This window comes from Apodemus sylvaticus, chromosome 4 (assembly GCF_947179515.1).
Source record: "Apodemus sylvaticus chromosome 4, mApoSyl1.1, whole genome shotgun sequence".
Classification (NCBI taxonomy): Eukaryota; Metazoa; Chordata; class Mammalia; order Rodentia; family Muridae; genus Apodemus; species Apodemus sylvaticus.
The window spans coordinates 57,783,873-57,811,507 of record NC_067475.1 but is presented as its reverse complement, the minus strand read 5'-3'; the positions used below and the strand labels follow the sequence as shown (position 1 = coordinate 57,811,507).

At 39.6% G+C, this 27,635-nt stretch overlaps 1 protein-coding gene across 1 annotated transcript in view; it reads left to right on the top strand.

Moving 5' to 3' along the window:
* Positions 1-27,635, top strand: part of LOC127682842 (acidic mammalian chitinase) — a 124,181-nt gene that overhangs the window by 75,261 nt on the left and 21,285 nt on the right. The gene's annotated exons all lie outside the window — the stretch shown is intronic.

The following is a 27,635-nucleotide window of genomic DNA, read 5'->3' as shown; positions in this document are numbered from 1 at the left end:
TACTATGAAAAGACCTAACCTAAGAAAAATAAGAATAGAAAAAGTTGAAGAGTCTAGTCCCAAGGACCAGAAAATACAAAATTATAGAACAAAATTTTCTCTGATCTAAAGAACAGGATGTCTGTAAATATACAAGAAGTTTACAGAACTTCAATTAGATTGGATCACAAAAGAAAATATTTCTGCCACATGATAATCAAAACACTAAATATACAGAACAAAAAAGAATATTAACAGTTGGGGGGAAAAGCTAAGTCAAATACAAAGGAAGTCCTATGAGAATTATACCCAGTTTCTCAACAGAGACTCTGAAAGCTAGCAGGGCCTAGACAGTTGTCTTTAAGCATCCAAGAAAACACAGATGCCAATCTAGACTACTATGTCAAGCAAAATTCTCAATCACCATAAATGGAGAAAACAAGATATTCCAAGACAAAACCAATTTTAAACACTATTTTTCCACAAATCTAGCCCTACAGAAAATATTGGAAGAAAAACTGCAACCCAAGAAGGTTATCTACCCCTATGAATACACAGGATATAAATAATTACACACTAGCAAAAGCAAAAGAAGGGAAACACACACACACACACACACACACACACACACACGCGCGCGCGCGCGCGCGCGCACTAATATCACCAACATCAAAATAATAAATTAACAATCACTGGTTATTAATATCTCTTAACATCAATTCAATCAATTTTCCATGAATATGAAAACAAGGTCCATTATTTTGCTACATATAAGAAAGATTCCTCAGCACCAAAAGCATATATTGCCCCAGAGTAAAGAGCTGGAAAAATGTTTTTCAAGCAAACCAGCCCAAGGTGCAAGCTGGAATAGCCATTCCAATATCTAGTAAAATAGATTTTCAACCAAAATTAATTGCTGAGAAACACTTAGAAAATGTTCAACATCCTTAATCATCAGGGAAACAAAAATCAACATGGTCCTGAGATTCCACCTTATGACTAAGATCAAATGACTAAGATCAAAAACTCAAGTCACAGCACATGGCTGGAAAAGATGTGAAGAAAGAGGAACACTCCTCCATTGCTGGTGGGACAACAAACTGGTATGATCACTCTGGAAATCCATCTGGTGTGTCCTCCGAAAATTGGAAACAGTTCTACCTGAAGACCCAGCTATATCGCTCCTGGGCATATATCCAAAGGATGCTCCACCATAATACAAGGACACATGCTCCACTGTGTTTATAGCAGCTTTATTCATAATAGTCAGAAGGTGAAAACAACCCAGATGTCCCTCAACTGAAGAATGGGTATAGAATGGAATACTATTCAGCCATTAAAAATGAGGACACCAGGAATTTTACAGGCAGATGGATGGTACTAGGAAATATCATCCTGAGTATTGTAACCCAGACCAAAAAAGACATGCATGTACTCACTAATAAGTGGATATTAGCCAAAAAGTACAGAATACCCATGATACAAATGTAAGAAGTTTAGCAAGAAGGAAGGCTCAAGTGTGGATGCTTCAATCCAACTTAGAACGGGGAACAAATTGATTATGGAAGGCAGAAGGAGGGAAGGAACTCTGTGGGAAAGGGAGGGGAAGAGGAAACAACCGGGCAGGATCAGGTGTGGGAGGAAATAAGAGAGAATCCAAGAGGGCCATGAGAGTGAATGGAAATAGGTAGCTGCTGGAGGTGGGTGGCAGGGGGAACCTCTAGAAAGTTCCAAAGACCTGGAATGTGGATGCTCTCAGGATTCAATGGGGATGACCTTATCCCAAATACCCAACAGTAGGGAGATGGAACATCAAGAGACCACCTCCATTAGATAAACATACCCCCAGTGGAGGGGTGGTGTCATCAACCCACCTTCAAAATTTTTGACCTAGAATTGTTCCCGTCTAAAAGAAATACACAGACAAAATGGAACAGAGGAAAGGCCTGAAGGAAAGGCCGTTTAGTGACTGGTCAAATTTGGGATCCATCCCATGGGTGGGCACCAACTCTGACACTATTACTGATGCCATATTGTGCTTGTAGAAAGGAACCTAGCATGACTATCCTGAGAGCCTCTACCAACAACAAATAAACTGAAGTTGGGGACCCCTATGGAAGAATTGGGGGAAGGATTAAATGAGCTGAAGGTGTTTGCAACCTTATAGGAAGACCAACAGTCTCAACTAACCCAACCCTCCTGGGAACTCCCAGAGACTAAACCAGCAACCAAAGAGCATAAATGGCTTATTCTGTAGCCCCCAGAACATGTGTAGCAGAGGACTGCCATGACTGGCCTCAGTGGGAGAGGATATAGCTAATCCTGTAGAGACTTGATGCTCCAGGGAAGGAGGATGCTCACAAGGGGTGAGGTAAAGTAGGCATGGGTAGGTAGGTGGTTGTTGGTAGTTGGGGGGAGAAACACCTTCTCAGAGGTAAAGTGAAGGGGAGATAGGGTGGAGAACTCTGTGTAGAGGGACACAACATTTAGAATGTAAATAAATAAAAAAGAAAAAGCATCAAGAGATGAAAGAGTGGACTGTGCTGAAGACTCAGTACTTTGTTGCCTTTTATAGGAATCTGCTGTTGGAATGATTTAGGGTCAGCTAAGGGCCTTTGAAATGATGGAGTAGGATCCAGACTTTGGAATGTCCAGTCCTTCAAGCCTTCATATCTGACAAGGAGCAGTGGTTCTCAGACTCATGCTTTTTATCTTTGATGGGCTGAGTGAGCCACTGTTTGTACTGCAGAACGATTCAGTAAAGACAACTCCAGTAGGGAAATGAAAGCTCTTAGTAAGCAAGCCTTTTGCATCTTCCTGGGCCTTGGCACCCTCTTTCTGAGTCTTCACTGAGTGCTGGATCTCCTGTAGCTAAAGTTACAGATCTCCCAACTCCTAATTTCTCCCTGTCATTTCTGATGAGACCCTGATTTCATGTATCTGTGGCACCTGAGATCTTTTTTTGTTCTTTCTAGTTTGTCACTGTGGTGGTTTGAATATGTTTGGCCTAGGAAGCACACTATTTGGAATTGTGGCTTTGTTGAAATAGGTGTGGCCCTGTTGAAGGAAGTGTGTCACTGTGGGTATAGGCTTTAAGATTCTTGTTCTACTGAAGGAGCTGAGGGGATTTGCAAGAAGAACAACAGTATCAAACAACCAGACCTCCCAGAGCTTCCAGGGACTAAACCACTAACCAAAGAGTACACATAGAATAATCCATGACTCATGCTGCATATGTAGCAGAGGATGGCCTTATCTGGCATCAATTGGAAGAGAGGTCCTTGGTCCTATGAAGGCTTGCTGTCCCAGTGGGGACATGTCCCAGTAGGGGAATGCCAGGACAATGAGGTGGGAGTGGGTAGATGAGTGGGAAAACACTCTCATAAGAGCAGGGGGATGGTATGGTATGGGATAGGGGGCATGGGGGGTGTACTGGCTAGTTTTGTGTGTCAACTTGACACAGGCTGGAGTTATCAGAGAGAAAGTAGCTTCAGTTGGGGAAGTGCCTCCATGAGATCCAACTGTGGGGCATTTTCTCAATTAGTGATCAAGTAAGGAGGGCCCCTTGTGGGTGGTACCACCTTTGGGCTGTTGCTCTTGGGTTCTATAAGAGAGCAGGCTGAGCAAGCCAGGGGAAGCAAGCCAGTAAGAAACATTCCTCCATGGCCTCTGCATCAGTTCTTGCTTCCAACCCTGCTTGAGTTCCAGTCCTGACTTCCTTTAGTGATGAACTGCAAGGTGGAAGTGTAAGCTCAATAAACCCTTTCCTCCCCAACTTGCTTCTTGGTTATGATGTTTGTGCAGGAATAGAAACCCTGACTAAGACAGGGGGGCAGGAAAGGCGATAACATTTAAAATGTAAATAAATAGAATATCCAATGAAAAATCATTGTCCTATCTCCCTAGAAGCCAGTCTTCTCCTAGTGGCCTTCAGATGAAGAGGAAGAACTCTTAGCTCCTCCTGAACCCATGCCTTGATGATAATGGGCTGAACCTCTGAATGTATGGAAGAACTTTTCCCTCCAGGTAGTCAACATGAAAGGAACTCAAAACAAAGAGTTCCTCCATGAACTCGGGTGAAGTCTTTGGCAGCACTCTGGATAATGAATTAACCCTAAGAGTTTAACATTATTTGAATTTGAGTAGAGGGCAGAAACCTTGAAGATACCAAAATTGAGCCTCATATTTTGTGGTAATAAACTCTCCTCTCTGAACTCCAGGTGTCAACACAGGCTCAGCCTTGAATCACTACCCTTCTTTAATGTTTCTTCAGCTTTCAGTGTGGTTAAAAGTGTCCTTTTCCCATAGAGTATATGGGGATGTACTATGAGCTTTGAGCAGAGTACAGCTATGTCCTTGACCACCTGAGGTAAAGTTGATTTGAGACAATGAGTACCTCAAAGTAGCAGGGACAACAGTAGAAAAAAGAACCCTAATAAAAGTAGGGTGTGGATTTACCCCTTTTATTCACTCAGAGTTTGGTTAATTGAGCCCAGTGATATTTTTGCTCAGACTTCCTGTTTTGTTATTAGTAACCTGAATAACACAGACCATTGCAGTTCTAATGAAATGGGAATAGTAAAGTTATTTATACCTAAAAATGTAATTCACCGTATAAACAAAATGAAAGAAAACAAATCACATTATTATCTCACTAGATGCTGAGAAAGTTTTGACAAAATCCAACACCATTTATGTTTAGTCTTAGATGGATCAGGGATACAAGATGTATACCTAAACATAATAAAAGCAAAATATAGCAAGTCAATATACAACATAAATTAAATGGAGAGACACTTAAAACAATTCCAATAAAATCAGGGACAGACTGCCCACTCTCTCCCTATCTATTTAATTTAGTACTAAGTGCCAGATAACCATGACAGTTCATAGCCCCCCCCCAAAAAAAAAAACCTTCAAACTATTCCACAAAATAGAAACAGAAGGAATACTCCCTAACTCGTTCTACCAAGCCACAATTATGCTGATACCAAAAACACACAAGATCCAGCAAAGAAAGAGAACTTCAGGCGAATTTCCCTTATGAATATTGATGCAAAAATACTTGCCAAGAAAGAGAACTTCAGGCGAATTTCCCTTATGAATATCGATGCAAAAAATAAAATTCTTGCCAACCAAATCCAAGAACACATCAAAATGATCATTCACCATGATCAAGTAGGCTTCATTCCAGGGATACAGGGATGGTTCAATATACAGAAATTCATCAATGCAATCCTCTACATAAACAAACTCAAAGAAAAAAACCATATGGTCATTTCATTAGATGCTGAAAAAGCATTTGACAAAATTCAGCATCCTTTCATGCTAAAGTCTTGGAAAGAACAGGAATTCAAGACGCATACCTAAAAATAGTAAAAGCAATATACAGCAAACCAGTAGCCAATATTAAACTAAATGGAGAGAAATTTGAAGCAATCCCACTAAAATCAGGGAGTAGACAAGGCTGCCCTCTCTCTTCATATCTTTTTAATATAGTACTTGAAGTGCTAGCTAGAGCAATTAGACAACATAAGGAGGTCAAGGGGATACAAATTGGAAAGGAAGAAGTCAAACTATCACTATTTGCAGATGATATGATAGTATACTTGTGACCCAAAAAACTCCACCAGAGAACTCCTACAGCTAATAAACAACTTCAGCAAAGTGGCTGGTTATAAAATCAACTCAAGCAAATCAGTAACCTTCCTGTACTCAAAGGATAAGCAGGTTGATAAAGAAATTAGTAAAATGACACCCTTCACAATAGCCACAAACAACATAAAGTATTTTGGTGTGACTCTAACCAAACAAGTGAAAGATCTGTATGACAAGAATTTCAGGTCTCTGAAGAAGGAAATGGAAGAAGATCTCAGAAAATAGAAAAATCTTTCATGTTCATGGATTGGCAGGATTAATATAGTTAAAATGGCCATCTTGCCAAAAGCAATATACAGATTCAATGCAATCTCCATTAAAATCACAACTCAGTTCTTCATATAGTTAGAAAGAGCAATTCTCAATTCATCTGGAATAACAAAAAAGCTCAGGATAGATAAAACTATTCTCAACAGTTAAAGAACTTCTGGGGGAATCAGTATCCAGAGAGGTATAGCAGGGTCCTCTGGAAGTGTCACGTCCAGTTTTTTGAGGAACCGCCAGACTGATTTCCATAGTGGTTGTACCATTTTATAATCCCACCAGCAGTGGAGTAGTGTTCCTCTTTCTCCACATCCTGGCCAACACCTGCTGTCTCCTGAGTTTTTAACCTTAGCCATTCTGACTGGTGTGAGGTGAAATCTCAGGGTTGTTTTGATTTGCATTTCCCTAATAACTAATGATGTTGAGCATTTCTTAAGGTGCTTCTTGGCCATCAGAATTTCTTCAGGTGAAAATTCTTTGTTTAGATCTGTACCCAATTTTTTTTAATAGGGTTATTTGGTTCCCCGGGGTCTAACTTCTTGAGTTCTTTGTATATATTGGATATTAGCCCTCTATCGAATGTAGGGTTGGTGAAGATCTTTTCCCAATTTGTTGGTTGCCATTTTGTCCTTTTGACAGTGTCCTTTGCCTTACAGAAACTTTGTAGTTTTATGAGATCCCATTTGTCAATTCTTGATCTTAGAGCATAAGCTATTGGTGGTATATATACACAATGGAGTACTGTTCAGCAATTAAAAACAATGAATTCATGAATTTTTTAGGCAAATGGTTGGAACTGGAAAATATCATTCTAAGCGAGGTAACACAATCACAAAAGAATACACATGGAATGCAATCATTGATAAGTGGATATTAATTAGCCCTGAAACTCTGAATACTGAAGATACAATTGGCATATCAAATGATTCCCATGAAGAAGGAAGAAGAAGTCCCTAATCCTGGAAAGGCTTGATCCAGCATTGTAGGGGAGTACCAGGACAGAGAAAAGGGAGGAGGAAAGATAGGAGAATGTATGGAGAGAAGAGGACTTATGGGACATATGGGGAGGGGGGAACTGGGAAAGGGGAAAGCTTTTGGAATGTAAACAAAGAATATAGAAAATAAAAATACATAAAAAAGTTATCAAGTCAGAGGAGTCAAGGACACCACCAAAAGACCTACTAACCTGGACCATGGGTCTTATAGAACCTGGGCCACCAACTGGGAGCATGCAGGAGTTGGACTCAGATCTCCTACATACTTGTTGCCAATGTGCAGCTTGGTTTTCATGTGGGCTGTTTTGGTCTTTGTTTCCTGCCATTGGATTCCCAGCCTGAACTGCCTGATTGGGCCTCAGTTGGAGAGGATGTGTCTAGTTCTGCTGGGACTAGATATCTCAAGGTAGAATGGTAACCAAGGAGTGTTCACCTTCTCCTTAGGGAAGGATGACTTAGAGTGAGATATTTGTAAGGTGGGGCTTGCCAGAAAGGTGGGAGCATGGGCTTTGATTGATATAAGGTGAATGCAAAATTCACTTTAAACTAATAGATGGAGCAGAGTTTGAGGAAATGACCAACCAACGACTGGCCCAACTTGAGATCCTTTCTATGTAAGAAAGCCAACTCCTGTTACTATTAATGATACTTTGCTATGCTCACAGACTGCAGCCAGATAAAGCTTTAATTTTTTAATTGAATATATTCTTCATTTACATATCAAATGTTATACCCTTTCTCGGTTTCCCCACTCCCAGAAAACCAACCCATTCTCCCAACCCCTGCCTCAAGAAGGTGCCCCTCCACCCCAGCCACTCCCACCTTTTTCCCATCACTGGTTCATCTATTGAGCCTTTATTGGACCAAGGATCTCTCCTCCCACTGACGCACGACAAGCCATTCCTCTGCCACACTTTTGGCTGGAACCATGTGCACCCCTTGGTTGATGGTTTAGTCCCTGGGAGTCCTGGGGCTTCTGGTTAGTCAGGGTCACACCAAGGTATGTAATATTATTTGTGACTATTGTAAAGGGTGTCATTTCCCTAATTTCTTTCTCAGCTTGTTTATCCTTTGAGTATAGGAAGGCTATTGATTTGATTGAGTTAATTTTATATCCATTCACTTTGTTGAAGTTGTTTATCAGCTTTAGGAGTTCTCTGGTAGAATTTTTGGGGTCTCTTAAGTATACCATTATATCATCTGCAAATAGTGACATTTTGACTTCTTCCTTTCCAATTTGAATCCCTTTGACCTCCTTTTGTTGTCTAATTCCTCTAGCTAGAAATTCAAGTACTATATTGAACAGATAGGGGGAGAGTGGGCAGCTTTGTCTGGTCCCTGATTTCAGTGGGATTTCTTCAAGTTTCTTTCCATTTGATATTGGCTACTGGTTTGCTGTATATTGCTTTTACTATGTTTAGGTATGGGCTTTGAATTCCTGATCTATCCAAGACTTTTATCATGAAAGAAAGCTGAATTTTGCTCAAAGTTTTTTTCAGCATTTAATAAAATGTCCATGTGATATTTTCTTTGAGTTTTGTTTGTGTAGTGGATTACTTTGATGGATTTCCATATATTGAACTATTGCTGCATCCCTGGGATGAAACCTACTTGATTGTGGTGAATTATCATTTTGATACATTCTTAGATTTGGCTGGCCAGAATTTTATTGAGTATTTTTGCATCGATGTTTATAAGGGAGATTAGTCTGATGTTCTCTTTCCTTGTTTGGTTTGGGTATAAGTGCTATTATGGCTTCATAGAATGAATTGGGTAGTGTTCCTTGTCTTTCTAACTTGTGGAACAGTTAGAAGAGTATTTGTATTAGGTCTTCATAGAATTCCCCACTAAACCCATCTGGTCCTGGGTTTTTTTTCTTTTCTTTTCTTTTCTTTTTTCTTTTTTTGGTTGGGAGACTATTAATGACTGCTCCTATTTCCTTAGATGGCTTATCTGATTCTGCTTTAACATTGGCACATGGTATGTGTATAGAAAATTGTCCATTTAGTTCAGGTTTTCCAATTTTGTTGAGTATAAGCTCTTGTCGTAGGATCTGATGATTTTTTGAATTTCCACAGTTTCTGTTGTTATGTCTTCCTTTTCATTTCTGATTTTATTAATTTGGGAGGTGCCTCTGTGCCCTCTGGTTAGTCTGACTAAGGGTTTATCTATCTTGTTGATTAAGATAGATAAACCCTTCTTGAGGCAGGGGTTGGGAGAATGGGTTGGCTTTCTGGGAGTGGGGAAACCGAGAAAGAGTATAACATTTGATATGTAAATGAAGAATATATTCAATTAAAAAATTAAAGTTATATCTGGCTCCAGTCTGTGAGCATAGCAAAGTATCATTAATGCTCAAGAACCAGCTCCTGGTTTTGTTGATTCTTTGTATAGTTATTTTTATTTCTATTCAGTTGATTTCAGCCCCGAGTTTGATTATTTCCTGAGGTCTACTCCTCTTGGGTGCATTTGCTTATTTTTGTTCTAGAGTTTCAGGTGTTTTGTCAAGGTGCTAGTGTAAACTCTCTCCATTTTCTGTCTTTTTTATATATATTCTTTATTTACATTTATAAATGTTGTCCCCTTTCCTCCCCCTTGAACATCCCATAGCCCATTTCCCTCCCCCTATTCCCCAACCAACCCTCTCCCGCTTCCCTGTCCTAGTATTCCTCTACACTGTGGCATTGAACCTTCCCAGGATCAAGGTCCTCTCTTCCTTTTGATGTCTAACAAGGCCATTCACTGCTGTCTATGTGGCTGGAGCCATGGGTAACTCCATGTGTACTCTTTGGTTGATGGTTTTGTCCCTGGGAGCTCTGGGAGTACTGTGTGGCTCATATTGTTGTTCCTCCTATGGTGCTGCAAACCCCTTCAGCTCCTTGGGTCCTTCCTTTAATTCCTCCATTGGGGATCCTGTGCTCAGTTCAATGGCTGGCTGAGGGATTCTGCCTCTGTATTTGTCATGGTCTAGCAGAGCCTCCAAGGTGACGGCCATAACCAGCTCTGGTCAGCAAGCACTTGTGGGCATCGATAATAGTGTCTGGGTTTTGTAATTGTATATGGGATGGATCCCTAAGTGGGTTAGTTTCTGGATGGTCTTTCCCCTAGACTCTGCTCCACGCTTTGTCTCTGTATCTCTTTCTGTGGGTATTTTGTTCCCCCTTCTAAGAAGGACTAGAGTATTCATACTTTGTTGAATTCCTCCTTCTTGGGCATCACTTGATATGTGAAATGTGTCAGATATTCCAAGCTTCTGGGCTAATATCCACTTATCAATGAGTGCATACTATGTGTGTTCTTTTATGATTGGGTTATCTCACCCAGGATGATATTTTCCAGTACCATACATTTGCCTAAGAATTTTGTGAATTCATTGTTTTTAATAGCTGAGTAGTATTCCATTGTGTAAATATACCACATTTTCTGCATCCATTCTTCTGTTGAAGGACATCTGGGTTCTTTCCAGGTTCTGGATATTATAAATAAGGCTGCTGTGAACATAGTGGAGAATTCTCTGGGTATATACCCAGGAGTGGTATAGCAGGGTCCTCCAGCAGTATTATGCCCAATTTTCTGAGGAACTGCCAAACTGATTTCCAGAGTGGTTGTACCCACTTGCAATCCCAGCAGCAGTGGTGGAGTTTTCAACTTTCTCCAAATCCTCTCCATCCCCTACTGTCTTCTAAGTTTTTGACCTTGGCCATTCTGACTGGTACGAGGTGAAATCTCAGGGTTTTGATTTGCATTTCCCTGATGACTAAGGATATTGAACACTTCTTTAGGTGCTTTTCAGCCATTTGATATTCCTCAGTTGAAAATTCTTTGCTTAGCTCTGTACCCCATTTTTAATAGGGTTATTATGTTCTCTGGAGTGTAACTTCTTGAGTTTTTTTTGCATATATTGGATATTAGCCCTCTGTCAGATGTAGGGTTGGTAAAGATCTTTTCCCAATTTGTTGGCTGCTGTTTTGTCCTATTGACAGTATTCTTTGCCTTACAGAAACTTTGTAGTTTTATGAGGTCCCATTTGTCAATTCTTGATCTCAGAGCATAAGCTATTGGTGTTCTGTTCAGGAAAATTTCCCCTGTGACCATGTGCTCAGGGATTTCCATAGTTTCTTTTCTATTAGTTTGAGTGTGTCTAATTTTATGTGGAGGTCCTTGATTCACTTGGACTTGAGTTTAGTACAAGAAGATGAGAACGAATTGATTTGATTTGTTCTGCATGCTAAAGGCCAGTTGAACCAGCACCATTTGTTGAAAAGGCTCTTTTTTTCCCCACTGGATGGTTTTAGTTCCTTTGCCAAAGATCAAGTGACCAGAGATTTGTGGGTTCATTTCTGGGTCTTCAGTTCTATTCCATTGATCTACCTGTCTGCCACTGTACCAATACCATGCAGTTTTTAACACTATTGCTCTGTAGTACTTCTTGAGGTCTGGGATACTGATTCCCCCAGATGTTCTGTTACTGTTGAGTATAGTTTTGGCCATCCTGGGTTTTTTTGTTATTTCAGATGAATTTGAGATTTGCTTTTTCTAATTCTATGAAGAATTGTGTTGAAATTTTTGTGGGGATTGCATTAAATCTGTATATTGCTTCTGGCAAGATGGCCATTTTTATTATGTTAATTGATTTACTATGCCAATCCATGAGCATGGGAGATCTTTCCATCTTCTAAGATATTTTTCAGCTTTTTTCTTCAGAGACTTGAAGTTCTTGTCATACAGTTTGTTTCATTTGTTTTGTTTGAGTCTCACCAAAATGCTTGGCATTGTTTGTGACTATAGTGAAGGGTGTTTTTTCCCTAATTTCTTTCTCAGCCTGTTTATCCTTTGAATATAGGTAGGCTACTGATTTTTTTGAGTTAATTTTATATCCTGCCACTTTGCTGAAGTTTTTTATTAGCTGTAGGAGTTCTCTGGTGGAGTTTTTGAGGTCACTTAAGTATACTATTATATCATCTGTAAATCACTACTTTGACTTCTTCCTTTCCAAATTGTATCCCTTTGACCTTTGTTGTCTAACTGCTTTAGCTAGGACTTCAAGTACTACATTGAATAGATATGGAGAGAGAGAGAGATAGAGAGAGAGAGAGAAGAGAGAGAGAGAGAGAGAGAGAGAGAGAGAGAGAGAGAGAGAGAGAGAGGAGAGAGAGAGAGAGAGAGAGAGGAGAGAGAGGAGAGAGAGGAGAGAGAGGAGAGAGAGAGAAGAGAGAGAGAGGGCAGCTTTGTCTAGTCCCTGATTTTAGTGGGATTGCTTCAAGTTTCTCTCCATTTAGTTTGATGTTGGCTACTGGTTTGCTGCATATTGCTTTTACTCTGTTTAGGTATGGCCCTTGGATTCCTGATCTTTCTAAAACTTTTAACATGAAAGGATGCTGAATTTTGTCAAATGCTTTTTCAGCATCTAATGAAATGACCCTATGTTTTTTCCTTTGAGTTTGTTTATGTAGAGGATTACATTGATGAGTTTCCGTATATTGAACCATCCCTACATCCCTGGGTTGAAGCCTACTTGATCATGGAGAATGATCACTTTGATGTGTTCTTGTATTCAGTTGGCAAGAATTTTATTAAGTATTTTTGCATCGATATTCACAAAGGAAATTGGGTATATGCCCAGGAGTGGTATCGCAGGATCTTCTGGAAGTGAGGTGCCCAGTTTTTAGAAGAACCGCCAGACTGATTTCCAGAGTGGTTGTACCAATTTGCAACCCCACCAGCAGTGGAGGAGTGTTCCACTTTCTCCACATCCTTGCCAACACCTGCTGTCTCCTGAGTTTTTAATGTTAGCCATTCTGACTGGTGTGAGGTGAAATCTCAGGGCTGTTTTGATTTGCATTTCCCTAATGACTAATGATGTTGAGCATTTCTTAAGGTGCTTCTCGGCCATCCAAATTTTTTCAGGTGAAAATTCTTTGTTTAGGTCTGTACCCCATTTTTTAATAGGGTTATTTGGTTCCCTGGGGTCTAACTTCTTGAGTTAATTTTATATATTGGATATTAGCCCTCTATAGGATGTAGGATTGGTGAAGATCTTTTCCCAATTTGTTGGTTGCCATTTTGTCCTTTTGATGGTGTCCTTTGCCTTACAGAAACTTTGTAATTTTATGAGGTCCCATTTGTCAATTCTTGATCTTAGAGCATAAGCTATTGGTGTTCTGTTCAGGAACTTTCCCCCTGTGCCTATGTCCTCAAGGATTTTCCTCAGTTTCTTTTCTATTAGTTTCAGTGTGACTGGTTTTATGTGGAGGTCCTTGATCCACTTGGAGTTGAGCTTAGTACAAGGAGATAAGAATGGATCAATTCACATTCTCCTGCATGCTGACCTCCAGTTGCACCAGCACCATTTGTTGAAAAGGCTATTTTTTTCCCACTGGATGTTTTCTGCTCCTTTGTTGAAGAATTAATTTACTTTACATCCTGATTATAGTTTCCTTTCTTTCCTCTCCTTCCAGTACCCCATTTTCACCTCATCTCCCTATCCATCCCACCCCTGTCCTTCCTTCAGAAAAGGCTCAGAAAAGGAAAGCCTTCCATGTATATCAATCCACCTTGGCTTATCTAGTTTCAGTTGGACTAGGTGCATATTCTCCTGTTGGGCTTAGAAAGGCAGCAGGAAATAAATTTAGGGCTGAAATCAACCAAGTAGAGATCAAAAGATCTATACAAAGAATCAACAAAACCAGGAGCTGGTTCTTTGAGAAATCAACAAGATAGATCAACCCTCAGCTAGACAAACCTGAGGGCACAGAAGGCAGCATCCCAATTAACAAAATCAGAAATGAAAAGGGAGACATAACAACGGAAACTAAGGAAATTCAACCCCCCCCCCACCAGATCCTACTACAAAAGCCTATATTCAACAAAACTGGAAAATCTGGATGAAATATTTACCTTTCTTCTTTTTTTAACATAAATATTTTTATTAATTATTTTTATACACTCCATATTTTATCCCCCACCCTGCCAACCCCTGTCCACCCTCCAACTGTTTCACATCCCATATCTCCTCCCCTCCTTCTGTCTTCAGGTGGACATCTCCACCCAACCCCACCTGATCTCTAAACTCTCTGGGTCCTCCAGTCTCTAGAGGGTTAGGTGCCTTATCTCTGAATGAATACAGACCCGGCAGTCTTCTACTATATGTGTGCTAGGGGCCTTACATCAAGTGGTGTATTCTGCCTGTTTGGTGGTCCAGTGTTTAAGAGATCTTGGGGGCGGTTTCCAGATTAATTGCCGCTGCTGGTCCTCCTACAGGGTTGTCATCAGCTTTATTCAGCCTCCTCTACTTCAACAGCAGGGGCCAGCTGCTTTTGTCTACTGGTTGGATGCAAATATCTGCATCTGACTCTTTCTGCTGCTTGTTGGGTCTTCCAGAGTGCTATCACACTAGGTACCTTTTTGTACCTACTAGACTCAGTAATAGTCTCAGGCTTTGGGACCTCCCCTTGCTTTGGATCCCATTTTGATCCTGTTGCTGGACCTTCTATATCTAGGGTTCCTCTCCATTTCCATCCCTGTAATTCTTTCAGATAGGAACAATTATGGGTCAGAGTTATGACTGTGGGATGGCCCCCCTCTCCCTCATTTGAAGCTCTGGGTCCTGCTGGAGGTGGGCTTTATAGGTTTCCTCTGCCTACTGTCAGGAATTTCATCTAAGGTCCCTCCCTTTTAGTTATATGAGTCTCTCACCTCCCAGGTCTCTGGTGCATTATGGAGTGTGCCCCTCCCCAACTCCTATCTCCTGATGTTGCCTGTTTCCCTTCTTTCTGCTGACCCTCAGGGTTTCAGTCCTTTATCCCTCCCCCAATGTCTGATCATGTTCCCCTCTCCCCTCTCAACTTCCTCTCCCTAGCACCATCTACTTTTCTCTCCCAGGTTCCTCTCTCCCTCCTCATTTGTGATTGCTTTTTTCTCCCTCTCAAGTGGGATTAAAGTGTTCTCACTTGAGCACTTCAGCTTGTTGACCTTTTTGAGTTCTGTGGACTGTGTCTCCGATATCCTGTACTTTTCTTAATTCTTAGCTATTCTGAGGCCAAAAACCACTAGCTTCTGGCAATAAGGGATTAAGTAAAGAAATGGCTCTTTGTTCTTATAGGTCACTCTCTGATTCAGCAGGAGGTTCTGAGTTCATTAACTCTTTGGGAGCCAGAGAAAGTCACTCTCAGAGAAACCCACTCACTCTGAAAAGAGGCTTAAATCTTTATTGCTGAGAGAAAAAAGAGGGAACCATTTCTCATTTGTACTTTTTGATACTTTTTCAAGATAAAGATCACATGTCATTCCAAACATCTTTACATTCCAAAAGTTCATCATAAATCAAATAGGGAGGTACAGCAGAAATGTTTATATGTGTTTCCATTAAGATGAGTTCTTAACTAAACATTCAATATCTATCTCCTAACTCTATATGTTCATTAAAAGGTTAAAGCAATAATTTTTATGTCAGCACAGTTTTGTCAAAAAAGAAAATTATCTGCCTTGTGATTCATTAGTTTTGAAGTTTTGAATAGGTACCTCAATGTGGTACAAAGTACTATAGGCAACTAAAGGATACTAACTGCAGGACAAATAGTCTTCTTTGGGCAAGAGTACAACAGTGGATTATATAGACTCAGAAAGTTATATTTAAAAATGTGTATGTTTTCACACACACACACACACACACACACACACACACCATGTAACAACAATTAAAATAATCCATATGCATTTGAAAGAGAACAAGGAGGGGTCTATGGGAGGGTTTGAAGAACAGAAAGATATGGGAGAAATGATGTAATAATATGTCAAAAAAAAGAAAAGAGAAAAATACTATTTTGAGATTCCATTACACCCACAGTCAACATAGCTACCATCTAGAAAACAAATGATGAAAAATGCTGAGTAAAATGTGGGGGAAAGAGGAGCCATTTTATACTATTGGTGTAAAGAATGTAAACTGATACAGACATAACAGAGTTCAATACATTGTAGGTTTCAGAAAAAGATGAAAATAAAGCTATAATATAACCCAGCCCAGCTCACTCTCACTCCAAAGACATGCCTAATCTTATCACTGCAATATTTCGAGCAGCTTGAAAATAAAGTTGGCCAGATATACGTCAACTGATGAAGAGATAATAAAAATATGGTACAGATAAGGGAATATATGTAGGGAAATGGATGAAACTGGGAAATCGACTAGTTAACTTAAGCCAGTAAAGATGAATGTCGTGTTTTCTATCACATACAGGTGTCAGTTTTGGATTTTTAGCTTTGTACATTTAACTTGGAATGTTTACAGAGGCCAGTAAGGTATAAATCACCTTCTGGAATTGGGGATAGGCATTAAGAAATGGTAGAACTCATATATGCGTATAAGGATCACTAAACAAAATTTATAATGTATGAAAAACTATGTGGAAATATATTACTCTATCAGAACACACAATTTTTCACAATAATTTTATTAATTAAGAATTTCATACCACAGACCTCTAGCACACTCATTTCCTAGTCTTCCAAGGTCTGCCTCCCCACCCTTGTGACCCTTTTTTCCCAAACAGAAGAGGAAGAAGAAGAGGAGGAGGAGGAGGAGGAAGAGGAGGAGAAAGTGGAAGAGGAAGAAGAGTCGGAAATGGGTCCAATTTGTGTTGTCTATATATTCACATAGTATGGCCAACCTCTTGAAGGCCAATACTAAAAGAAAACTTAATCCTTCCACACCTGGACCCCTATCAGACTTCATCAGTTGAAGAGAGCTACACTTCAGCAACCTTAGCAGTTTTTAGGCATCTTCTTCAATGGTTTTCTTTTTGGGCTGTTACTTTTTTAAGGGGTTGTGAAGGGGTGAGTGTAAGGGTTGTCACAGAAGAATTCTATGCTTGTTTTTCTTAACTATAAGTCTGAGGTCATCAATTCCATGACAAATGTAGCTTCATTGCTCTTTACAGTGAGTGGGAGCACTGATCATGACTTCAACATGGTTTCTGGTGACAGCACAGACCATGGACTTCCACATGGTCTGAGAGCTGGGTCTTCCACATCAGCTCTCAAGTACAGACCACAGACATCACCATAGTCCTCTACTGCTACACAGACCACAGACACCATCAGAGTCCTTGGTGGCAGCACAGGCCAAGGGCATAAACATAGTCTCAGATGGCAGCACAGGACACTCACATCAACAACCCCCCAAGCCCTCCAAAGTAACATGGCTTCAGGCGGCAGTAAAGACCAGGTACATCTTCCTCAGTGGTAGTAGGGGCCTTGGATATTACCACAGATCCTTGCTGCAGTTGGGCCATGGACACGGACCCAACCCTCAGTGACAGCAGAGACCATGGACATCAGCAAAGCTTCTGGAGGTGGCCAGACCAGGGATATCTGAATAGTCTTTAGGCTAGAGACATCAACATGGCTCCCAGGTGCTGTAAGACCATGGGCATCTACATAAACCTTGAGCTTCAACAGGACCTAGGGAAGCAGACTACAGATATCAAAGTAGCCTTCAGTGACAGCACAGACCAGAGAGGTCTTTTGAGGAGGTCCAATCCAGAAAATGAATAATTCTTCATCCTGGACATCTGTGTGTTGCTTAGAACCAGGGCAATCATGCATCTGGGCAGTGTGTCGGGGGCTGAATCAGAGTGCAAGATCCAGGCTTTCTCTCATATCTATCACCACCTTCGAGTCTCTAGTTCCACCTCTCTCTACTGCTCACTGTTCCATTCCTTTACCTTTCCCACCTCTCTATTGAATACTTGTTTATTGTAGTGGCATTGGAAGCTGGAGTGTGTCATAGCATTTCATATGTATGACATACATACATACATACATACATACATACATACATACATACATACAATTACACAGACACACAGACACTCAGATATACAGACACAGACACACAGACACACAGACAGACACACAGACACAGACACACAGACACACAGACACACAGACACAGACAGACACACAGAGAGAGGGAGGGAGGGAAGGAGGGAGGGAGGGAGGGAGAGAGAGAGAGAGAGAGAGAGAGAGAGAGAGAGAGAGAGAGAGAGAGAGAGAAACACACAAGGATAGGTTTTTGTGGCACAGCTAGCTCTCTGCCCTTGATGTGATGTCTGCCAACTCTAGGCTCACAAGGCTTGACCTTTATACTGTAGCACTGCTGCTCCACACTTTCTGTCCCCTAGCAGGGCAAGTAGTGAAGGCAACTGCAGAACTGCAGTGGCATCATGTTAGTGGCTGGTTGGCCTTTGGACCTAGGACTGGCCCTATTCAGCAATGACCTGTTTCTGCAGGAGCCTCAGACTGGCCTGGTCTTCAATAGCAACAGAAACAACAGAAAACCCACATACACGTGGAAACTGAACAATACTCTACTCAATGATACCTTGGTCAAGGAAGAAATAAAGAAAGAAATTAAAGACTTTTTAGAACACAATGAAAATGAAAACACAACATACCCAAATCTATGGGACACAATGAAAGCAGTGCTAAGAGGAAAACTCATAGCCCTGAGTGCCTCCAAAAAGAAAATGGAGAGAGCATACATTACCAACTTAATGACACACCTGAAAGCCCTAGAACAAAAAGAAGCTATTTTGCCCAGGAGGAGTAGAAGGCAGGAAATCATCAAACTCAGGGCCGAAATCAATCAAGTAGAAACAAAGAGAACCATACAAAAAATCAACAATACCAGGAGCTGGTTCTTTGAGAAAATCAACAAGATAGATAAACCCTTAGCCAGACTGACCAAAGGGCACAGAGAAAGTATCCAAATTAACAAACTTAGAAATGAAAAGGGAGATATAACAACGGAAACTGAGGAAATCCAAAAAATCATCAGATCCTACTACAAGAGCCTGTACTCAACACAACTGGAGAATCTGGAGGAAATGGACAATTTCCTTGTCAGATACCAAATACCAAAATTAAATCAGGACCAACTAGACCATCTAAACAGTCCCATAATGCCTAAAGAAATAGAAGGAGTCATAGAAAGTCTTCCAACCAAAAAAAGCACAGGACCAGATGGCTTCAGTGCAGAATTCTACCAGACCTTCAAAGAAGAGTTAACACCAATACTCTTCAAACTATTCCACAAAATAGAAACAGAAGGAACACTACCCAATTCCTTCTACGAAGCCACAATTACGCTGATACCAAAGCCACAAAAAGATCCAACAAAGAAAGAGAACTTCAGACCAATTTCCCTTATGAACATCGATGCAAAAACACTCAATAAAATTCTTGCCAACCGAATCCAAGAACACATCAAAACGATCATCCACCATGATCAAGTAGGCTTTATCCCGGGAATGCAGGGTTGGTTCAATATACGGAAATCCATTCCCAGTTTTCCGAGAAACTGCCAGACTGACTTCCAGAGTGGTGGTACCAGCTTGCAACCCCACCAGCAGCAGATGAGTATTTCTCTTTCTCCACATCCTTGCCAGCACCTGTTTTCTCCTGACTTTTTGATCTTAGCCATTCTGACTGGTGTGAGGTGAAATCTCAGGGTTGTTTTGATTTGCATTTCCCTGATGACTAAGGATGTTGAACATTTCTTTAGGTGTTTTTCAGCCATTCGATATTCCTCAGGTAAAAATTCTTTGTTTAGCTCTGTACCACATTTTTAAGGGGGATATTTGGCTCTCTGGAGTCTACCTTCTTGAGTTCTTTGTATATCTTGGAATAAGCCCTCTGTCAGATATAGTGTTGGTAAAGATCTTTTCCCAATTTGTTGGTTGCTGTTTTGTCCTTTTGACAATGTCTTTTGCTTTACAGAAACTTTGTAGTTTTATGAGGTCCCATTTGTCAATTCTTGATCTTAGAGCATAAGCTGTTGGTGTTCTGTTGAGGAAATTTTTCCCTGTGCCCATGCCCTCAAGAGTCTTCCCCAGTTTCTTTTCTATTAGTTTCATTGTGTCTGTTTTTTTTTATTCGATATAATTTATTTACATTTCAAATAATTTCCCCTTTTCTAGCCCCCCCCCCCACTCCCCGAAAGGTGAATCATGGTATGCACTCACTAATAAGTGGATATTAACCTAGAAAACTGGAATACCCAAAACATAATCCATTGTGTCTGTTTTTATGTGGAGGTTCTTGGTCCACTTGGACATGAGATTAGTACAAGGAGATAAGAATGGAACAATTTGTATTCTTTTGCATGCTGACCTCCAGTTGAACCAGCACCATTTGTTGAAGAGGCTTTTTTTCCACTGAACATTTGTAGCTTCTTTATCAAAGATCAAGTGACCATAATTCTGTTGGTCCATTTCCGGATCTTCAATTCTATTCCATTAATCTGTTTGCCTGTCACTGTACCAATACCATGCAGTTTTTAACACAGTTGCTCTGTAGTACTGCTTGAGGTTGGGGATACTGATTCCCCTAGAAGTTCTTTTACTGTTGAGAATAATTTTAGCTATCCTGGTTTTTTTGTTATTCCAGATGAATTTGAGAATTGTTCTTTCTAAGTCTATGAAGAATTAAGTTGCAATTTTGATGGGGATTGCATTGAATCTGTAGATTGCTTTTGGCAAGATGACCATTTTTACTATATTAATCCTGCCAATCCAAGAGCAAGGAAGATTTTTCTATCTTCTGAGGTCTTCTTCGATTTCTGTCTTCAGAGACCTGAAGTACTTCTCATACAGATCTTTCACTTGTTTGCTTAGAGTCACCTCAAGATACTTTATATTGTTTGTGGATATTGTGAAGGGTGTCATTTTACTAATTTCTTTCTCAGCCTGTTTATCCTTTGAGTATAGGAAGGCTACTGATTTGCTTTGAGTTAACCAGCCACCTTGCTGAACTTGTTTATCAGCTGTAGGAGTTCTCTGGTGGAGTTTTTTTGGGTCACTTAAGTATACTATCATATCATCTGCAATAGTGATAGTTTGACTTCTTCCTTTCCAAGTTGTATCTCTTTGACCTCCTTGTGTTTTCTAATTGCTCTAGCTAGAACTTCAAGTACTATATTGAATAAATATGGAGAGAGGGCAGCCTTGTCTAGTCCCTGATTTTAGTGGGATTGCTTCAAGTTTCTTTCCATTTAGTTTGATGTTGGCTACTGGTTTGCTGTATATTGCTTTTATTATGTTTAGTTAATTTTTTTTTTTGTGGTTGGGAGACTATTAATGACTGCTTCTATTTTTTAGGTGTTATGGGATTGTTTAGATCATTTTTCTGATCCTGATTTAACTTTGGGACCAGCTATCTGTCTAAAAAATTGTCCATTTCATCTAGATTTTCCAGTTTCATTGAGTATAGGCTTTTGTAGTAGGAACTTACAGGTTTTTTTTTTTTTTTTTTTTTTGGATTTTCTCAGTATCTGTTGTTATGTTCTCATGTTCTTCTCCCTTTTCATTTCTGATTTTGCTGATTTGGATACTGTCTCTGTCCCCTCTGGTTAGTTTGGCTAAGGGTTTATCTATCTTGTTGTTTTTTCCAAAGAACCAACTTCTAGTTTGGTTGCTTTTTGTATAGTTCTTTTGTTTCTACTTGGGTGAAGCTTTGTATAGTTCTTTTTGTTTCTACTTGGCGGATTTCAGCCGTGAGTTTTATTATTTCCTGCTGTCTACTCCTCTTAGGTGTATTTGCTTTTTTTGGTTCCAGAACCTTCAGATGTGCTGTCAAGCTGCTAGTGTATGCACTTTCCTGCTTTTTTGGATGCATTCAGAACTTTGAGTTTTCCTCTTAGCACTGTTTTCATTGTGTCCCATAAGTTTGGATATGTTGTGCCTTAATTTTCATTAAATTCTAAAATGTCTTTAATTTCTTTCTTTATTTCTTCCTTGACCAAGTTATCATTGAGTAGAATGTTGTTCAGTTTCCATGTGTCTGTGAGCTTTCTGTTGTTTTTGTTGTTACTGAAGACCAGCCTTAGTCCATTGTGATCTGATAGGGTACATGGTATTATTTCAATATTTTTATATTGGTTGAAGTCTGTTTTGTGACTGATTATACTGTCAATTTTGGAGAGGGTACTGTGAGGTGCTGAAAAGAAGGTATATTCTTTTGTTTTAGGATAAAATGTTCTATACATATCTGTTAAATTCATTTGGTCCACTCCTGGGCATATACCCAAAAGATTCCCCAGCATGTAATAAGGATACATGTTCTATGTTCATAGCAGCCCTATTTATAATTGCCAGAAGTTGGAAAGAACCCAGGTATCCCTCAACAGAAGAGTGGATGCAAAAAATGTGGTATATATACACAATGGAGTACTATTCAGCCATTAGAAACAATGAATTCATGAAATTCTTAGGCAAATGGATGGAGCTAGAGAACATCATAATAAGTGAGGTAACCCAGACTCAAAAGATGAATCATGGTATACACTCACTAATAAGTGGATATTAACCTAGAAAACTGGAATACCCAAAACATAATCCACACATCAAATGAGGTCCACGAAGAACGGAGGAGTGGCCCCTTGTTCTGGAAAGACTCAGTGAAGCAGTATAGAACAAAATCAGAACAGGGAAGTGGGAAGGGTTGGATGGGAAAACAGGGGGAGGGAAGGGGACTGATGGGACTTTCAGGGAGTGGGGGTCCAGAAAAGGGGAACTCATTTGAAATGTAAATAAATATATCAATAAATTAAAAAAAAAGAAATCCTAATTAAAAAAAAATTCATTTGGTCCATAACTTCTGTTAGTTTCACTGTGTCTCTGTTGAGTTTCTGTTTCCCTGATCTGTCTATTGTCGAGAGTGGGCTGTTGATGTCTCCCACTATTATTGTGTGAGGTGCAATGTGTGCTTTGAGCTTTAGTAAAGTTTCTTTTACGAATGTGGGTGCCTTTGTATTTGTAGCACAGATGTTCAGAATTGAGAGTTCACCTTGGTAGATTTTTCCTTTGATAAGTATGAAGTGTCCTTCCTTATCTTTTTTGATTACTTTAGGCCGAAAGTCGATTTTATTCCATATTAGAATGGCTACACCAGCTTGTTTCTTGGCACCATTTGCATGAAAAATTGCTTTCCAGCCTTTTACTCTGAGGTATTGTCTGTATTTGTGCCTGAGGTGAGTTTCCTGTAAGCAGTAAAATGTTGCTTCCTGTTTATGTATCCAGTCTGTTAGTATATGTTTTTTTTTGGAGAATTAAGTCCATTGATATTAAGAGATATTAAGGAGAAGTGATTGTTTCTTCCTGTTATTTATGTTAGGTGGAGATAAGTTTGTGTGGCTTTCTTCTTTTTGTTTTGTTAAAAGATTAATTTCTTGCTTTTTTCTAGCATGTAGTTTCCCTCCTTTTGTTGGTGCTTTCTATTCATTATCCTTTGAGGGTCTGGATTCGTGGAAAGATACTGTGTAAATTTGGTTTTGTCATGGAGTATTTTGGTTTCTCCATCTATGGTAACTGGGAGTTTTTCTGGGTATAGTAGCCTGGGTTGGCATTTGTGTTCCCTTAGTTTCTCTATGACATCTGTCCAGGATCTTCTGCTTTTAATAGTCTCTGGTGAGAAGTCTTAGTGTTCTGATAGGCCTGCCTTTGTATGCTACTTGATGTTTTCCCCTTACAGCTTTTAATATTCTTTCATTGTTTAGTGCATTTGGTATTTTATTTATTATGTGATGGGAGAAATTTCTTTTTTTGTGCAAGCTATTTGGAATTTTGTAGGCTTCTTATATGTTCTTAGGTTAGGGAGGTTTTCTTCTGTAATTTTGTTGAAGACATTTACTGGCCCTTTAAGCTGGAAATCTTCACTGTCTTCTATATCTATAATCCTTAGGTTTGGTCTTCTCATTGGTCCTGGATTTCCTGGAGGTTTTGGGTAAGGAGCTGTTTGCATTTCCTTTTTTTTCATCATGGAAAATTTTATATAGATATAATAATGGTAGGCATAAAAGTATTCCTAAGTTGATTGAAAGTGGAATTATAAACCTTCTCTGATAAAGCTGAAGGTTGACATGGAATATATTTCTGATAAAATTGAAGAAATATATAGAAAAACATGTTAAAATAGAAGATTATTATGGAAAATTATACAGATAAAATGGTAGGCATAAAATAATTCTAAGTTGATTGAAAATGAAATTATAAACATTTTCAAGTAAAATTGAAGATTTGCATGGAAAATACTTCTGAAAAATTCAAAAATATATAGAAAAGCATGCTAAAATTGACTTATTCATGGAAAATTATACAGATAAAATTGTAGACAAAAAATATTTCTGAATTAATTGAAGGTGGAATTAAAAATATCTTGTGATAAAATCAGAGATTACATGGAAAACATTTGTGATAAAATAGAAGACATATATAGAAAAACATGCTAAAATTGAAGATTATCATGAAAAATCATTCAGATAAAATGGTAGACATAAAAAATTACTGAATAGCCAGGTAGTGGTGACGCATGCCTATAATCCCAGCACTCTGGGATGCAGAGGCAGGCAGATTTCTGAGTTTGAGGGCAGCCTGGTCTACAGAGTGAGTTCCAGGACAGCCAGGACTATACAGAGAAACCCTGTCTCAAAAAAGCAAAAAAAAAAAAAAAAATCCAAAAACCCCCAAAAATTACTGAATTAATTGAAAGAGGAATTGCAAACATTTTCTGATAAAATTGACAATTTACATGAAAATATTTCTGTTAGTCTGTGTCTTTTTATTGTGCAATTGTGTCCATTGATGTTCAGAGATATTAAGGAATAGTGATTGTTGCTTCTTGTTATTTTTGATGTTATTTTTATGTTTGTGTGGTTATCTTCTTTTGGGTTTGTTGGAAGAAGATTACTTTCTTGCTTTTTTGAGGGTGTAGTTTCCCTCCTTATGTTGGCATTTTCCATCTATTATCCTTTGTAAGGCTGGATTTGTGGGAAGATATTGTGTAAATTTGGTTTCATTATGGAATATCTTGGTTTCTCCACCTATTATGATTGAGAATTTTGCTGGGTATAGTAGTCTGGGGTGGCATTTGTGTTCTATTAGGGTCTGTATGAGGTCTGCCCAGGATCTTCTAGCTTTCATTGTCTCTGGTGGGAAGTCTGGTGTAATTCTGATAGGTCTGCCTTTATAAGTTACTTGCCCTTTTTTCCCTTACTGCTTTTAATATTCTTTCTTTGTTTAGTGTATTTGGTGTTTTGATTATTATGTGCTAGGAGGACTTTCTGTTCTGGTCCAGTCTTTTTGGAGTTCTGTAGGTTTCTTGTATGTTTGTGGGTATCTCTTTCTTTAGGTTAGGAAAGTTTTCTTCTATAATTTTGTTGAAGACATCTACTGGACCTTTAAGTTGTAAATCTTCATTCTTTTCTATACCTAGAATCTTCAGGTTTGGTCTTCTCATTGTGTCCTGGATTTCGTGGATGTTTTCAGTTAGTAGCTTTTTGAATTTTGCATTTTCTTTGACTATTGTGCCAATGCTTGTATGGTACCCTTTGCATCTGAGATTCTCTCTTCTGTCTCTTGTATTTTGTTGTTGCTTCATGCATCTTTGCCTACTGACTTCTTTCCTAGGCTTTCTATGTCTAGAGTTGTTTCCTTTTGTGATTGCTTTATTGTTCCTACCTCCATTTTTAGATCTGTATGGTTTTGTTCAATTCTTTTACCTGTTTGGTTGTGCTTTCCTGTAATTCTTTAAAGGCTTCTAACTGTTTATCTCTGTTTTCCTGTATTCCTTTAAGGGAATTAATTATGTCCTTCTTGAAGCCCTCTATCAACATTATGAGCTGTGATTTTTAAATACAGATCTTTCTTTTCCCTCGTGTTGGGGTATCCAGGACTTGCTGTTGTGGGAGAACTAGGTTCTGATGGTCCCACGTTGCCTTGTTTTCTGTTTGTAATGTTCTTGCATTTGCCTTTTGCCATCTGGCTATCTCTGGTATTAGTTGGTCCTCCTGTCTCTGGATGGAGCTTCTCCCTCCTGTGAGCCTTCAAGCCTGTCTCAACACTGCTAGGTGACCAGCTCTCCCCTGGCACAGAGTGCTGTGGCACTACCCATTTCATGGGTGCAGATGGAGGCTGAAAGGACCCTGTCCCAGCTGCTCTGCCACTCCTGTATTCCCTGTGCTCCTGACTGTTCCCAACTGCACAATCACTGGAGAGAAAATGGCAGCCTCATCTCCAAAGCTGAGAGTCAAAGCACTCCTTGCAGACCAGTTCTCCCCTGGCAGGATTGGTGCACAGATGAGTGTGGTGCAGCCCAGATTCTGGGTGCAGGTGTAGCTCTGATGGACCCTGTCTCATCTGCTCTGCCATCCCTGAGTTTCCTGTGCTCCTGGCCAGACCCTGATGTCATTTTTAAGAACAGGTATACTCAGAATGCTTAGGAAGCATCCCTTAAAGAGGAAAAGTTATTTAGGCACAGGTTGTACATGTTGCATATGATCATTTCTTGAACAAAATCATTTTTAAAGCAGCTAATAATTTCCAAGGGTTGGTGTTTACTTTCAACAAGAACATTCTTTTATGACAGGCATGAAATGTCCACAAAATGAAAGAACTTCAGGATATGAGCAGGTGTTTGTCCACACTGGAAACTGCCAAAAAGGCTATTAAGATTCAAGGTCATTTCTATTGGTCTACAGGGCCTTTCTAAGGAGACACTGTGTTATTTTGTCCATACAGGGCAGGAAAGGTAATGACAGAGGTGAGAGATTTAAACAGTCAAATATGCAGGGGAGATCTGTGAATTTAGTGATTAGTCACATTTACATCTTGCTTAAACCCTGACCAATAGAAACCCTTGTGATACGTAGGCAGTCAGGTGGTATAAAAAGCCGTTTGGGATTCAGCTGGAGCAGTACTGAAGGAACCATGGCTAAGCTCCTTCTTGTCACAGGTGAGTCTGTAGTCAGAGCCAGAGCTTTGGCCTTGCTGTATGTCCTTTCCTCTTCAGATCTCATAGCCAGGAAACAATCAGTGCTTGGCTCCTCTGGCTTTTTTGTTTTTTTCCTCTCATTGCAAATGTTTTTCTCATACAATAAGTCTTTCTCTTGCTCTCTAAGCTCATGTCATTATCATGGCATGGTACTAAAAGTAAGCCTCCTTGTCTTTCAGTACTTGTCTTACTCTTTTCTGTCTTTTCCAGCTATTCATTTTCCCTATTCATCTTTCTGCACTACCTACCTTAAATTGATATCATGTTTATATACCTCTCCATAAATAGGAAATACTTCCTTTGGCAATAAAACAAAAACAAAAACAAACAAACAAACAAAAAACCAGCAGCAATCACCACAGAGATATGCAAGTTTTCTTTGCTCTGGTTTCTGCTGGATTATTTATTTTTCTTTATAATCCTGCTGAGATGATGACAACATAACTGTCCCTCCCTGACAATCAATAAGTGGTTGATTCAGTAGTTGGTTAGAGCCAATTCATGTCTAAAACTTACAAGCTGCTCTAAATTTGTGTTTTAGTAACTTTGTTATGCTTCAAAGCCCTTTTCAAAGGGATTCCAAAGCCTGGTATATAAAAGATGCTGAGAGAAGTGGCCCAGTTCTCCTGACAGTGATTCAAACCTGTAGTCCCCACACTCAAGTGGCACAGGCAGGAGCTTCTCTAGGGCAGCCTGGGCTATAGAAGGAGTTAATGTCTAAAGAAAGTTCTCTGTTGAAGCCAAGGAGAAGCACCTGGAGGTATATCTTCTCTAGTAAAATTTCTCTGAAGATGTTATCAATGTGTTTCCCCAGCTTGACTCTCTGCTTTAGAGGATGCCTTCTCTGTTGAAGTCCTGAGCTCATATCAGCTCTGGGAAATGAGGCATATTTGATTCTGTAGTCAGTGCTAT